Raw genomic sequence first — 13,455 nt, 5'->3', positions numbered from 1 at the left:
TTACGTGTCTTGTTAATAATAGCTAATCTAACAGGGGTGAGGTGGTATCTCATTGCAGTTTTGATTTGCATTTCTCTAATAACTAAAGAAGATGAGCATCTTTTCATATATCTGTTGGCCATTTGTATTTCTTCCTGGAAAAAGTGTCTGTACATGTCCTCTTCCCATTTTTTATTGGATTGTTTGTTTGTTTGTTGTTGAGTTTTATGAGTTCTTTGTATATTTTGGATATTAGGCCCTTATCTGAGCTGTTGTTTGAAAATATCATTTCCCATTTAGTTGGCTGTCTGTTTATTTTGTTATCAGTTTCTCTTGCTGAGCAAAAACTTCTTAGTCTGATGTAGTCCCATTCATTAATTTTTGCCTTCACTTCTCTTGCCTGTGGAGTCAAATTCATAAAATGCTCTTTAAAGCCCAGGTCCATGAGTTTAGTACCTATGTCTTCTTCTATGTACTTTATTGTTTCAGGTCTTATGTTTATATCTTTGATCCATTTTGAGTTAATTTTAGTACAAGGGGACAAACTGTAGTCCAGTTTCATTCTTTTGCATGTGGCTTTCCAGTTTTCCCAGCACCATTTATTGAAGAGGCTTTCTTTTCTCCATTGTGTGTTCTTGGCCCCTTTATCAAAAATTATTTGACTATATATATGTGGTTTTATTTCTGGGTTTTCTATTCTGTTCCATTGGTCCGAGTGTCTATTTTTCTGCCAATACCATGCTGTTTTGATTGTCGTGACCCTATAATATAGTTTGAAGTCAGGTATTGTAATGCCCCCAGCTTCATTCTTTTTCTTCATTCTTCATTCTTTTTCTTTAGGATTGCTTTGGTTATTCGGGGTTTTTTATAGTTCCATATAAATCTGATGATTTTTTGCTCCATTTCTTTTAAAAATGTCATTGGAATTTTGATGGGAATTGCATTAAATTTGTATATTGCTTTGGGTAATATGGCCATCTTGATTATATTTATTCTTCCTAACCAAGAACAAGGTATATTCTTCCATCTCATTATATCTTTTTCGATTTCCCTTAACAATGGTTTATAGTTTTCATTATATAAGTCCTTTACATTCTTTGTTATGTTTATTCCTAAGTATTTTATTATTTTTTTGTTGCAATCGTGAAGGGGATTGTTCTTTTGAGTTCACCACTTCACTTTTATCTATGTCCATGAATCTCAGTTTTATATCCCACCTATATGTGAAATCATATAGTTCGTAGCTTTTCCTGATTTACTTATTTCATCCAATATAAAGTTCTCAAAGTTTATCCATGTTGTCATAGATTTCAATATGTCATTATTTCTTATGTCTGAGTAGTATTCTATTGTATATAGGTATCACATCTTCTTTATCCAATCCTCAATCGAAGGATACTTTAGTTTTTTTCATGTGTTGACCACTATGAATAATGTTGCAATGAACATGATGATGAGTCTGTCTTCATATGCCGACGTTTTAGAGTTTTATAGGGAGAGAGTTAGGGGGAGGGAGGCAAAAGGAGTGTTATGGGGGACACAGGGGTGGGGGTTGAGGGTGTTATATTGAGTGGGACATTGGAATTTGTGTTAACACAATAAATTAACATTAATAAAAATTTAAAACATGTACGCTTAAAATTGGTTTTTGATTTCACGTAAAGTATGTATTAATTAAACTGATTTTAAAAATAAATAAATAAATAGGCTTTATCTTGTCTTTATTTGTCATATCATTTTATGACAGTTTATTTTTAGATCTTGTAGAAGAAGGTGGAATGGAATACTGAGCAGTGGGTTTCAGTGCTGGTGTTCTGGGTATGGGACTTCCCATTTGTTCTGTTCTTTGAAAATGCAGGGCTGCTCAGCATCATATTCCATGATCCACATGTAATTCTCTCCCAGTCATATGTCACTTAACAACGGTAATGTGCTCTGAGAAATGCATTATTAGGCTATTTCATTGTGCAAGAATAATAGATTGCACTTACACTAACCTAGATGGTATAGTCGACTACACAGCTGGGCTATATATATATTATAGTTTATTGCTCCTAAGCTACAAACCTGTACAGCATGTTACTGTACTGAATACTGTAGCCAATTGTATTACAATGGTAAGTATTTCAATATGTAAACATAGAAAATATACAGTAAAAAAAAAAAGATTGACAGAAAAAAACAAAAACTGCAGGATTCCATACATTGGTGGGACACAAAAACGAGACTAAGAGACATGGACAGGAGTGTGGTGGTTACGGGGGGTAGGGGGAAGGAAGGAGGGAGAGGGGCATAAAGAAAACTGGATAGAGGGTGATGGAGGACGATCTCTCTTTGGGTGATGGGTATGCAACAGAACTAAATGACAAGATAACCTGGAAATATTTTCTTTGAATATATGTACCCTGATTTATTGATGTCACCCCATTAAAATACAAATTTATTTTTTAAAAAAGATTGAAAATGTTTTAATTGTATGTGGCGCTTACCATGAATGAAGCTTTCAGGTCTTGATGTTGCTCTGGGTGAGTCAGTCAGTACTCTGGATGAGTGAAAGTGAAGACCTAGGGCATTAGGGTACACTACTCTATACATTATAAATACTGTCCCACAAGATGTCTGTCTGCTTTTTTTCTGACAGGGTCAGAAATAGAACACTGAAACTGTCAATGTTGTTCCATGAACAGGAATGTGGGATGAACTAATTAGAAATATCGAGGAGAAACTGTCTGGGTAAGGCATGGACCACCATAATAGTGACTATTAGGAGGCAGTGACAGGTAGCCTGAGGATCAGTAGGAATAAGAAATCAAGGAAAAGAGATAAACATAGGGTATTATCATAGCAATGCAGTTTTGGCTATTGCATTTTGGAGCACTGGTCAGATGAGGAAACTGTGGTATTCATTAAAAGAAAAAAAGAGAGTGCTTAACTTAGAGAGTGTGTAGAACTGAAGACTCAATATTTTGACTTTGGAAATTTGTTTTTGGTTCCATTGACCTTTCCTGGCACAGATAGCTCTCTTTGGCATTGAACTGAATAAGAAATAAAATGTTTCTATGCTTTACAGCATTACAACCTGAGAATATTTTCCAAGTACAAAGACAGGTTGGCCGCACACTACTAAAGAAAGCTTTTACTGAAGTGGTAGTGGCACCTATCACTTGTGAAGATAGCTCTTGTGTATCCGTGTCCTTATACAGAATCTTATGTCCCTGACAAAGAATTTACAGTAATGTACTCTGAAGACCATCACGCTGGAGCTGGGAGGGTTGTAGCATCCCATGATTATGTAGCTCTAATTGGACTGGTCAGCAGCTGACTGGATATAATCCATGCAGTCAAAATGGAGGTGCTTTGAATAAAAAAGAATATATTGCCTCACCGATATTGCTCTCATCAAAAAAAAAAAAAAATCTTCCTGAACCACAAATCATTCCATTTCTTACAGGAAAATCAGCTCCATCATAATCTATGGAAACACTGTTGTATATGTGGTCTATCATTGACCGAAACATTGTTATGTAAGGTATGACCATAATTTTGTGAATGGTATAAGGGTGGTTAAGTTCAATTTGTGTATATTAGCATCCAACTATTCCAGCACCATTTCCTGTAAAGAGTAATTTCTCTATTAAATTGCCTTTGCATCTTTGTCAAAAATAAATGGACTATACTTGTTTTCATGTATTTCTGGACTCTTTTCTGTTCTTTTGATTTATGTATGCACTTGTACCTTAATAATACAAAGTCTCATTTGTTGTAACCTTGGAGTAAGTTTTGAAATGAGACAATATCAGTGCTCCATCTTTAATTCTTCTTCTTTATTTACATTGTATATTTGAAGCCTTTTGTCTTTACTTATCAATTTTAAAATCAGTTTGTTGACATCCAAATAATAACTTGTTGGGAATTTGGTTGGAACTGTATTGAAAGTAAAGAACAAGATGGGAAGAATTCACTTCTTAACAATTTTGAGTCCTTCAACCAGTGCACATGGACTTTCTCTCCACTTATTTGTGTATTCTTTGCTTTCATCAGTGTTTTGTAGTTTTCCACAAATAATTCCTTCACATATTTTGTTAGATTTATACCTGAATATTTTTTTTTGGTTTCTATTGTATATGGTATTGCTTTTTTTAAAAAAATTTAAATTCTGGCCCTGGCTGGTTGGCTTAGTGGTAGAGCGTCAGCCCAGCGTGTGGAAATCCCAGATTTAATTCATGACCAGGACACACAGGAGAAGTGACTATCTGCTTCTCCCCTCTCCCCCTATCTCTCTCTCTTCCCTTCCCACTCCCACAGTCATGGCTCAAATGGTGCGAGCAAAGTTGGCCTTAGCTCAGGCGCTATAATAGCTCAGTTGCTAAGCAACAGAGTATTAGCCCAGATGGGCAGAGCACTGCCTGGTAGGGGGCTTGCCATGTGAATCCCAGTTGGGGTGCATGTGGGAGTCTGTCTCAGCCTCCCTGCTTCTCACTTAATAAAAAATTTCAAATTCCAAATGTTAATTGCTAGATCAGAAAACAATTGGCTTGTATACTAACCTTGTGTTCTGTGGCCTTGCTATAGTTGCTTCTTAGTTATAGAATTTTGTTGTTGCTATTGGATTTCTCTACATATATAATCATGTCATCTGTGAATATAACTTTATTTCTTCCCTTCTAATTTATATATCTGTATTTTTCTATATTATTTCATTATGATGGAATATAATATTATATTACAGTAAAATTATAAATAGGATTGGAAAGAGAGAACATGCTTGCCCCGTTCCTGATTTTGGGAAAAGATATCTAGTTTTTCACTATTAAGTATAATGTTCACTTTATTTTCACAGGTGTTTTTTTTTTTTAAATCAGGATGAGGAAGTTTCTTTCTATGCTTAGTGTTCTGAGAGTTTTTATTGTGAATGAGGATTCAATTTTGTCAAATACTTTCTCTACATCAATTGATAGAATCATATTATTTTTTTTCAGCCTGTTGATATAGTAGATTGCTTTTATAGTTTTCTAAGTATTGAACCAGACTTGTGTAGCTAAAATAAATCCCACTTTATCATGAAGGACATTCTTTTGTTTTGTTTTGTTTTGTTTTGTATTTTTCTGAAGCTGGAAATGGGGAGAGACAGTCAGACAGACTCCCGCATGCACCCGACCAGGATCCATCTGGCATGCCCACCAGGGGTGATGCTCTGCCCACCAAGGGGCAATGCTCTGCCCCTCCGGGGCGTCGCTCTGCCGTGACCAGAGCCACTCTAGCGCCTGGGGCAGAGGCCAAGGATCCATCCCCAGCGCCCAGGCCATCTTTGCTCCAATGGAGCCTTGGCTGCAGGAGGGGAAGAGAGAGACAGAGAGGAAGGAGGGGGGGTGTGGAGAAGCAAATGAGCGCTTCTCCTATGTTCCCTGGCCGGGAATCAAACCCAGGTCCCCAGCACGCCAGGTCGATGCTCTACCACTGAGCCAAACAACCAGGGCCAAAGGACATTATTCATTGTAAATTTTTGGATTCAGTTTGCTAATATAGCACTTTATAAGTCATTTTTGCATGTGTCTTTATGAAATATATTGTTTTGTAATTTTTTTTGTTATTCCTTTACAGCTAGTGCTTGACTTACGACCACGATTGGTCCAGACAGACTGGTCATAACATGATTTGGTCATAAGTTGAGTAGGCTATATGTACAGTACTGTGAAATGATGTTATAAAAATCTTTAAGTCATATTTTATCATAATTTTCTTTCATTATTGTTATATATCATAATTTTCTTTGTTCATTTTATGCAATTTGTATTATCTCTACACCATTTTGTTTCTTATTTTTCGTGTATGTGTGGTTTTTTTTTTGTGGGTGGTTTGTTTTGTTTTTTACAGAGACAGAAAGAGAGTCAGAGAGAGGGATAGACAAGGACAGACAGACAAGAATGGAAAGATGAGAAGCATCAATCATTAATTTTTCGTTGCGCATTGCGACACCTTAGTTGTTCATTGATTGTTTTCTCATATGTGCCCTGACAATGGGCCCTCAGCAAACTGAGTAACCCCTTGCTCGAGCCAGAAACCTTGGGTCCAAGCTGGTGAGCTTTTGCTCAAACCAAATGAGCCCGCGCTCAAGCTTGTGACCTTGGAGTCTCGAACCTGGGTCCTCGGCATCCCAGTCTGATGCTCTATCCACTGCACCACCGCCTGGTCAGGCTTGTTTCTTATTTTTACATTCATCAGGTTTATGTAAAACACTGCATTACCAGTACAACTGGTTTAATATTTGCAAAGACAATTCCTCTTGGTAGACATCTTGGGAGGGGTTTGATGAAAAACATCCAAGATACAAAACACAAATTGCTGTACCGAGTCTGGGATAACAGTTGAAATGGTGCATGCAGAGATGGTAGTGCTTCTGGAAGCTGGTCCACAATGTTGTAGGCCCAGCTGGGCAACGCTTGCGCTGCCAGACTCAGAGCAGTCGTGGCTAGCAATTGTGGTCATAAAATCGAATGGTCATAAGTTGCATAGGTCATAAGTTGATCAATATTTGTATCTGGTTTTGGTGTCAGGATAGTTCTAGACTCTTAGAATGAATTAGGAAGTTTTATGTCTACTATTTTTTGGAGGAGATTTTGGATAACTGTGGTCATTTCTATTTTGACGCCTATCACAACGTACTAGTTATCTGAGCCTAGTAGGTTTTATTTGAATTTTGTTAATTACTGACTTAAATGCTTTAATCAGCCATATCTGATTATATGGTTTTTTTTCATATGTTTTGGAAGTTTGCTTCTTTTAAGGAGTCAATTTCATCAAAATTATCACATGGTGGGCACATAGTTGGCCAGTTTTCTTTTATTATTCTTTAATGTCCATGCGATCAGCAGTGATGAATCCTCCTACAGTTTTAACATCTGTAATGTATATTTTCTTTCCTTTTACCACAGTTGGGCTAACTATAGTTTTTTTTAACTTTGTTGACCTTTTTGTAGAACCAGTATTTTGTTTCATTATTTTTTTCTATGTTGTTTTCAATTCATTGATTTGTATTTGTGCTTTAATTTTTTTCTGTGTGTGTTTGTGTGTGTGTGTGTGTGAGAGAGAGAGAGAGAGAGAGAGAGAAAGAGAGAGAGAGGAGGGGAAATAGTGAGGCAGACTCTCACATGCACTCTGACCAGAATCCACCTGGCAACCCCATCTGGGGCCAATGTTAGAATACCACACTATTTTTAGTGCTCTAACAGAGCTATCCTCAGCTCCTGGGCCTCACTTGAATCAATGGAGCCACTGGTTGTGGGAGAAGAAGAGGGAATGAAGAGGGAGCTAGAGGAGGGAAAAGCAAATGGTTGTTTCTGCTATGTGTTCTGATGTCCATACACTGGGCCGATGCTCTATCCACTGAACAACTGGCCAGTGACATCTTTTGTTTCTTGTAGCCTGAAATTGTTCTTCTTTATATGATTTTCTTAGGACAGCAGTTCTCAACCTGTGGGTCGCGACCCTGGTGGGGGTCAAACGACCAAAACACAAGGGTCGCCTAAAGCCATCGGAAATGCATATTTTATTTAAAAATGTATTGTATAATAACAGGTTGAGAACCGCTGTCTTAGGATATCAATTTCAGGACTTTTTTTTCAGTATATGAATTTAATGTAAACATTTTCTTAAAGCACTGTTTGTGCTGCATCCTACAATTTTTGAAAATTTATATTTTATTTAATTGAGTTCACAATATTTCTTATTTACCTTTAGACTTTCTTTGACTTTAATGTTATTTAGTGTCCAAATATTTAGGATTTTTCAGTTATCTTTTCATTATTGTTTTCTAGTTTAATTCCATGCCATGGGATCTAAGAACATACTTTACATAACCCCTGTTCTTTTTAATTTTTTTGAATTTTTTTTTCTTGAGAGCAACAGGAAGGGAAAGAGACAGGAACATCAAGCTGCTCCTGTATGTGCCCTGATGAGATATGTTTTATGGATAAAAATGCATTCTGTCTTAGGAAACATTTCATGTGATTTTGAAAAGAATTTTAGTTCAGTTCTTTTTCAATGGAGTATTCTAAAAACGGCAATTAATCTAGTTGATGGATAGGGCTAAGTTCATCTAGATCCTTACTGACTTTCTCCATTTTTGATCTATCAATTACTGAAAGAGCAGGGTTAAATGTTTAACCGGAATAGTAAACTTCTCTATTTCCCTTCTCTGCTTTATCAGTTTTACCTCTTGTATTTTGATAGTCATTTGTTAGGTATATACACAATTATTGCTATGTTTTTGTAAAGAATTTTACTTTACTGGTATGTATTTCCCACTATATCTCAAATATTTTTTTTTGTTTAAAAGTCAGGTTTTTTTGAAATTAATATAACTTCTCAACTTTCTTTTGATTAGTATTAATGTGGTGTATCTTTTTATGTCCCTTTACTTTTAATCTCGCTGTCCTTAAAAGGGGTTTTGTAGACAACATATTTTACAATAAACCCTGACAATCCCTGTCTTTTTATTGGTGTATTTAGATCATTTATATTTAGTCATTACTGATATAGTTAGATTAACATCAACCATGTTTGTAACTGAGTATTTCGAGCACTTATTCTATCTATTTCTGTCTTCTATGGTCTGAGTGTTTTATAACATTCCATTTTTTACCTTCTCTTAGCATAGCAACTGTTCTTGTTTTAAAAATCTTTAGTGGTTTTCTAAGAGTTTGAAATATACATTTACAACGACTCCAAATACACTTTCATATAACACTATACTCTTTCATGTATAGCATAAGTACTTTATAGCAGAATATTTCTTCCTCTAATCTCATAAATATTTTGTCATTCATTTAACTTATATATATATGCTATAAAACCCAATATATTCTTACTACTACTTTAAACAGTTATCTTTTATATCAAATAAGAGTAAAAACAATAAAATATTTTATTTAGCCTTTATTTATTTCTTCTCTGGTATTACTAGTTTCTTTATGTAGGTCCACATTTTTGACCTATGTAATTTATCATTTTCCTTTTCCCATTAGAGTCTAAGATTTCTTGCATGGCAGGTATGCTAGCAATGATTTCCCTTAGTTATTGTTTATCTGAAAAAAGTCTTTATTTGTTCTTTACTTTGAAAGTAAACTTTTGGTTTAATCCTAAATTGATGAGGTTGTTTGTTCCATTTCAATACTTTAAATATTTCAATTTACTTTCTTATTTTCATAATTTTTTACAAGAAGTCTACTATAATTCTCATTCTTATTTCTTAATAGGTAAGATTATTTCTTCCTTTGACTTCTTTCAATATTTTTGTCTTTAATTTATGTTTCTACATGATATGCTTAGTATGTTTTGCTTTATTTTATATTGTGTGGATATTTATCCTGCTAGTGATCTCTGAGCTTCCCTTATCTATAGTTTATTGTCTGCTATTAACTTGAAAAGCTCTCAGCCATTATTATTTCTAATGTTTTACTCTGTTCTACTTTCTCTTTATTTGTCCATCAGGCATTTTAATTACAATTAATGTTATACCTTTTAAAATGGTTTCACTGAACAGTTACTAACATGATAGATATTAATCTAGTTGTATAAAATTGTTGAAATTTAATGTTCTTTTTAATTTTTTTCATTTCTCTTTATTGTGTTTCATTTTAGAAAATTCCTTTTGATCTATATTAATGATCTTTTCTCAGTGTGTTCAGTCCATTAATGAGTCCATTTATTGCATTCTTTTATTTTAGTTAAAGTGTTTTTATTTCTAGTATTTCCTTTTGATTATTACTGTTTCCATAATTCTACTTACATTGCCCATCTCTCTTTGCATGTTGTCTACTTTTCATTAGACCTTTAACATATAAATTATTATTATTTTAAATTTCCTGCCTGAAGATTCCTGTATCTTTAGCATCATCTGAGTCTGGTTCTGAAGTGTGCACTCTCTCTTCAGACATTTTTTTTCTTTCTTTTTACCTTTTAATGTCTTGTCATTTTTTTTGGTTGTTGTTGAGAGCTGAATCTGTTTTGTTAGGTGATAAAATGAAGATAATAGGCCTTATTGTGAGATTTAATGTTAAAGTGTGTAGGAGTTGGTCTGTATTGAACACTTTTATAGCTTTATGTGCCAGAGTCTTCCTGTTATTTTAGTATCCTTGTTTCTATTTCCCCTTTGACTTTGAGTTTCCTTAAGTACTCCTCATAGGAGAGATTCTGAATTTTGTGTCTTTCAGCTATAATCCATTGTTATTACAATGGAACCTTACTGATCTGGTAGAAAGGTGTGAGAAGGGGATATTCTATAACCTTTTGATTAAATTTCTGTAATTTTGTGAGCTTGTGCCTCTGGGTTGTGACCTTCATATGTGTTTCCCTACTGGTATAACATTTTTGGGTTTTTTTATAGGTGAGATAGGGAAGTTAAAGGAGGCTGGAGTATGAATAAATCACTTCCTCAAACTGGGATAAAGATCCGGTAATTTTTTTTCCTTTGGAGAATACATAGTATTTATAGAAAAAAAATTGGGAGTATTTGACATTAATTAACCTTTTTTGTCAGAGCCAAAGAGGATCTTTTTGAGATATTCGCTTTGAAAAAAAATATAATGGGTTTATAAAGTGTGCAGCTCTTCTTAAGACTGGTGCCCCAAGATTTTTTTTTTGTCATGCTGGTCCACACTTATCTTCCAACATTTCATCAATATCACTATGTAAGTCTGTCCACACATTTGTGAGTCCTGCTCCAAGCAAGCAATTCTTGACTGTGACTCTCTTGATTTGATTGTTCTCCAAATTCAAGGTGGCAATTTGACTTGTAATTTCGATGATCTGGTGGATTCAATTAAAAAAACCTGATTTTCTTTTTGTTCTAGTTTTTCTTGTTAAAGATGGGAGCAATAACTTCAAAGCTCATCTTTACATGTTGCAGCTGAACACAGAATTTCTAACCACTGTATTTTTAACTTCTAAAATGTTAAGTTGATGTTTTTAAGGATTTGAGGTTTGTTCTAATATTCTCCATATTTTTTTCTATTCTTAACATATTAATCATGTTTATTTTAAAGTTATTATCTGAACCTGACCTGTGGTGGAGCAGTGGATAAAGAGTCGACCTGGAAACACTGAGGTCACCAGTTTGAAACCCTGGGCTTGCCTGGTCATGGCACATATAGGAGTTGATGCTTCCTGATCCTCCCCCCTTCTCTCTCTCTCTCTCTAAAATGAATAAAAATATTCAAAGTTATTATCTGACAACTGTGATATCCAAAACATTGTAGTATCTTTCTGAGCATGTTCATCTGAGAAGCCAACAAATACTTCAAATACCTCAGGGGTAGATGCACACAAAAATATGAGTTTATTATTTGTGTTTTCTCTGTTCTTAGATTTTATCTTATAAGTCCTATGACTTTGAAATTTGCAAACTCCAATTTCTGAATTATCAAAGATGTCAATTACATTAACTAGAGTCTTAAATATTTCCTTCATTTTCATTGTCCTGAACTATATCAATATACATCTATATTTGAAAATATATTCAAACAAATTGAATAATATTTTAGGGCCTTAGAAAAACATTATATGCAAAATATTGAAAGTACAAATAAATCTATAACAACAGTAATCAAGAAAAATGTAGATAATGGATCTGGTTAACTTTAACTTTTTTTTTTGTGGCAGAGACAGAGAGAGTCAGAGGGACAGACAGGAAGGGAGAAAGATGAGAAACATCAATTCTTTGTTGCAGTTCCTTAGTTGTTCATTGATTGATTTCTCATATGTGCCTTGACCGGGGGGGGGGGGCTACAGCAGACTGAGTGACCCCTTGCTCGAACCAGCAACCTTGGGCTCAAGCTGGTGAGCCTTGCTCAAACCCGATGAGCCCACGCTCAAGCTGGAGACCTCAGGGTCTTGAACCTGGGTCCTCTGAGTCCCAGCCCAGCACTCTATCCATTGCGCCACCAGCTGGTCAGGATGGTTAACATTTTTAATAAATTCAATTGCATGGTAGTTTATATTAATTAGATTCTGTTTAGATTATGTGCTAGTTGGGGATTCCATTTTTTTTTTAAAGGCAGTGTTAGCAGAGTTACCTATAAAGGTCATATGTGTAGTACTCTAGTTTGAAATATGGGATATAGGCCCAAGTCGGATGGCTCAGGAGTAAAGTGTAGGTTGGGTGTGTGGATGTTTCGAGTTTGATTCCAGGTGAGAACACACAGAAGAAGCACCCATCTGTTTCTTCACCCCTCCCCCTCTCACTTTTCTCTCTCTCTTTCTTTCTCTCTCTATCTTCACCTCCTGCAGCTATGGCTTGATTGGAGTGAGTTGGCTCAGGATGCTGAGGATGGCTCCATGGCCTTCACCTTAGGCACTAAGAAGAGCTTGGTTGCTGAGCAACAGAGCAATGTCCCAGATGGTCAGAGCATCAGCCACTTAAAGGGCTTGTCGGGTGGATCCCAGTTGGAGCACATGAGGGAGTCTGTCTCTGCCTTCTCTTTTCTCACTGAATTAAAGAAAAAATAATATATATATACATAAATATATACATAAATAAAGAATATAAAAAATATTTTTCTTTGTCATTTTTCACGTGGAATTATATATATATAGTTAAATATAGTAAAATGGCATGCTATATGAAAGTACCTGGTCCTAGCCTGTTAGCTCTGTGGTTAGAGCATTGGCCCAGTGTATGGATGTCCTGGATTTGATTCTGGTCAGGGCACACAAGAGAAGTGACCATTTGCCTCTGTCTCCTTTACTATCTCCCCTCTCTCTTTCTTCTGTTCCACAGCCAGTTGCTTGACTGGATTCAGCATCAGCCCTATGCACTGAGGATAGCTAAGCATGTCAGCCTCAAGTGCTAAAAATAGCTAGGTTGATTTTAGTATTGGGCCAAGACAGGGGTTGCCAGATGGATACCCATCGGGTGCATAAGGGAGTCTGTCTCATTATTTTCCCTCTTCTCACTTAAAAAAAAAAAGACAGCGTAGCTGAGTAAGGATCAATGACAGTACAACATTCCCAATGATTGTGTATTTGCTCACACATTAAATGCATTTTCTGTTATTTAATTATTTAGTTCCCTGAAGAAATAAAAAGCAGAATCAATGAATTTATTTGTTTTATAATTGGTGAATAGTACATACTAAAATTCATTTAGAATCCAGTTTAGAATATATATATCTTTAGTAATAAGACATTTATTTTTGAAAAAATACTTTTTATAATGATTATTTACTTAGCTGTAAATATATATGTAAAGAAAGCCAGGAGAGAGGGAGAGAAAATTTATAAAATGTATTTTAACCACAGTAACATGTAGCTAAAAATAATAGTCTTTTACTTAAAATAAATTCTTAGATTATGTCTCCACCATAGAAAAACTAAATTTTTTATGGTGTCATATTTATTTATTTATTTATTTATTTATTTATTTATTTATTTATTGTGTTTACATAGATTCTAGTGTCTCCCGGAACACATCCCCCCTCT

The sequence above is a fragment of the Saccopteryx bilineata genome, chromosome 2 (genome assembly GCF_036850765.1).
Source record: "Saccopteryx bilineata isolate mSacBil1 chromosome 2, mSacBil1_pri_phased_curated, whole genome shotgun sequence".
NCBI lineage: Eukaryota > Metazoa > Chordata > Mammalia > Chiroptera > Emballonuridae > Saccopteryx > Saccopteryx bilineata.
Note: the sequence above shows the minus strand (reverse complement) of the source record.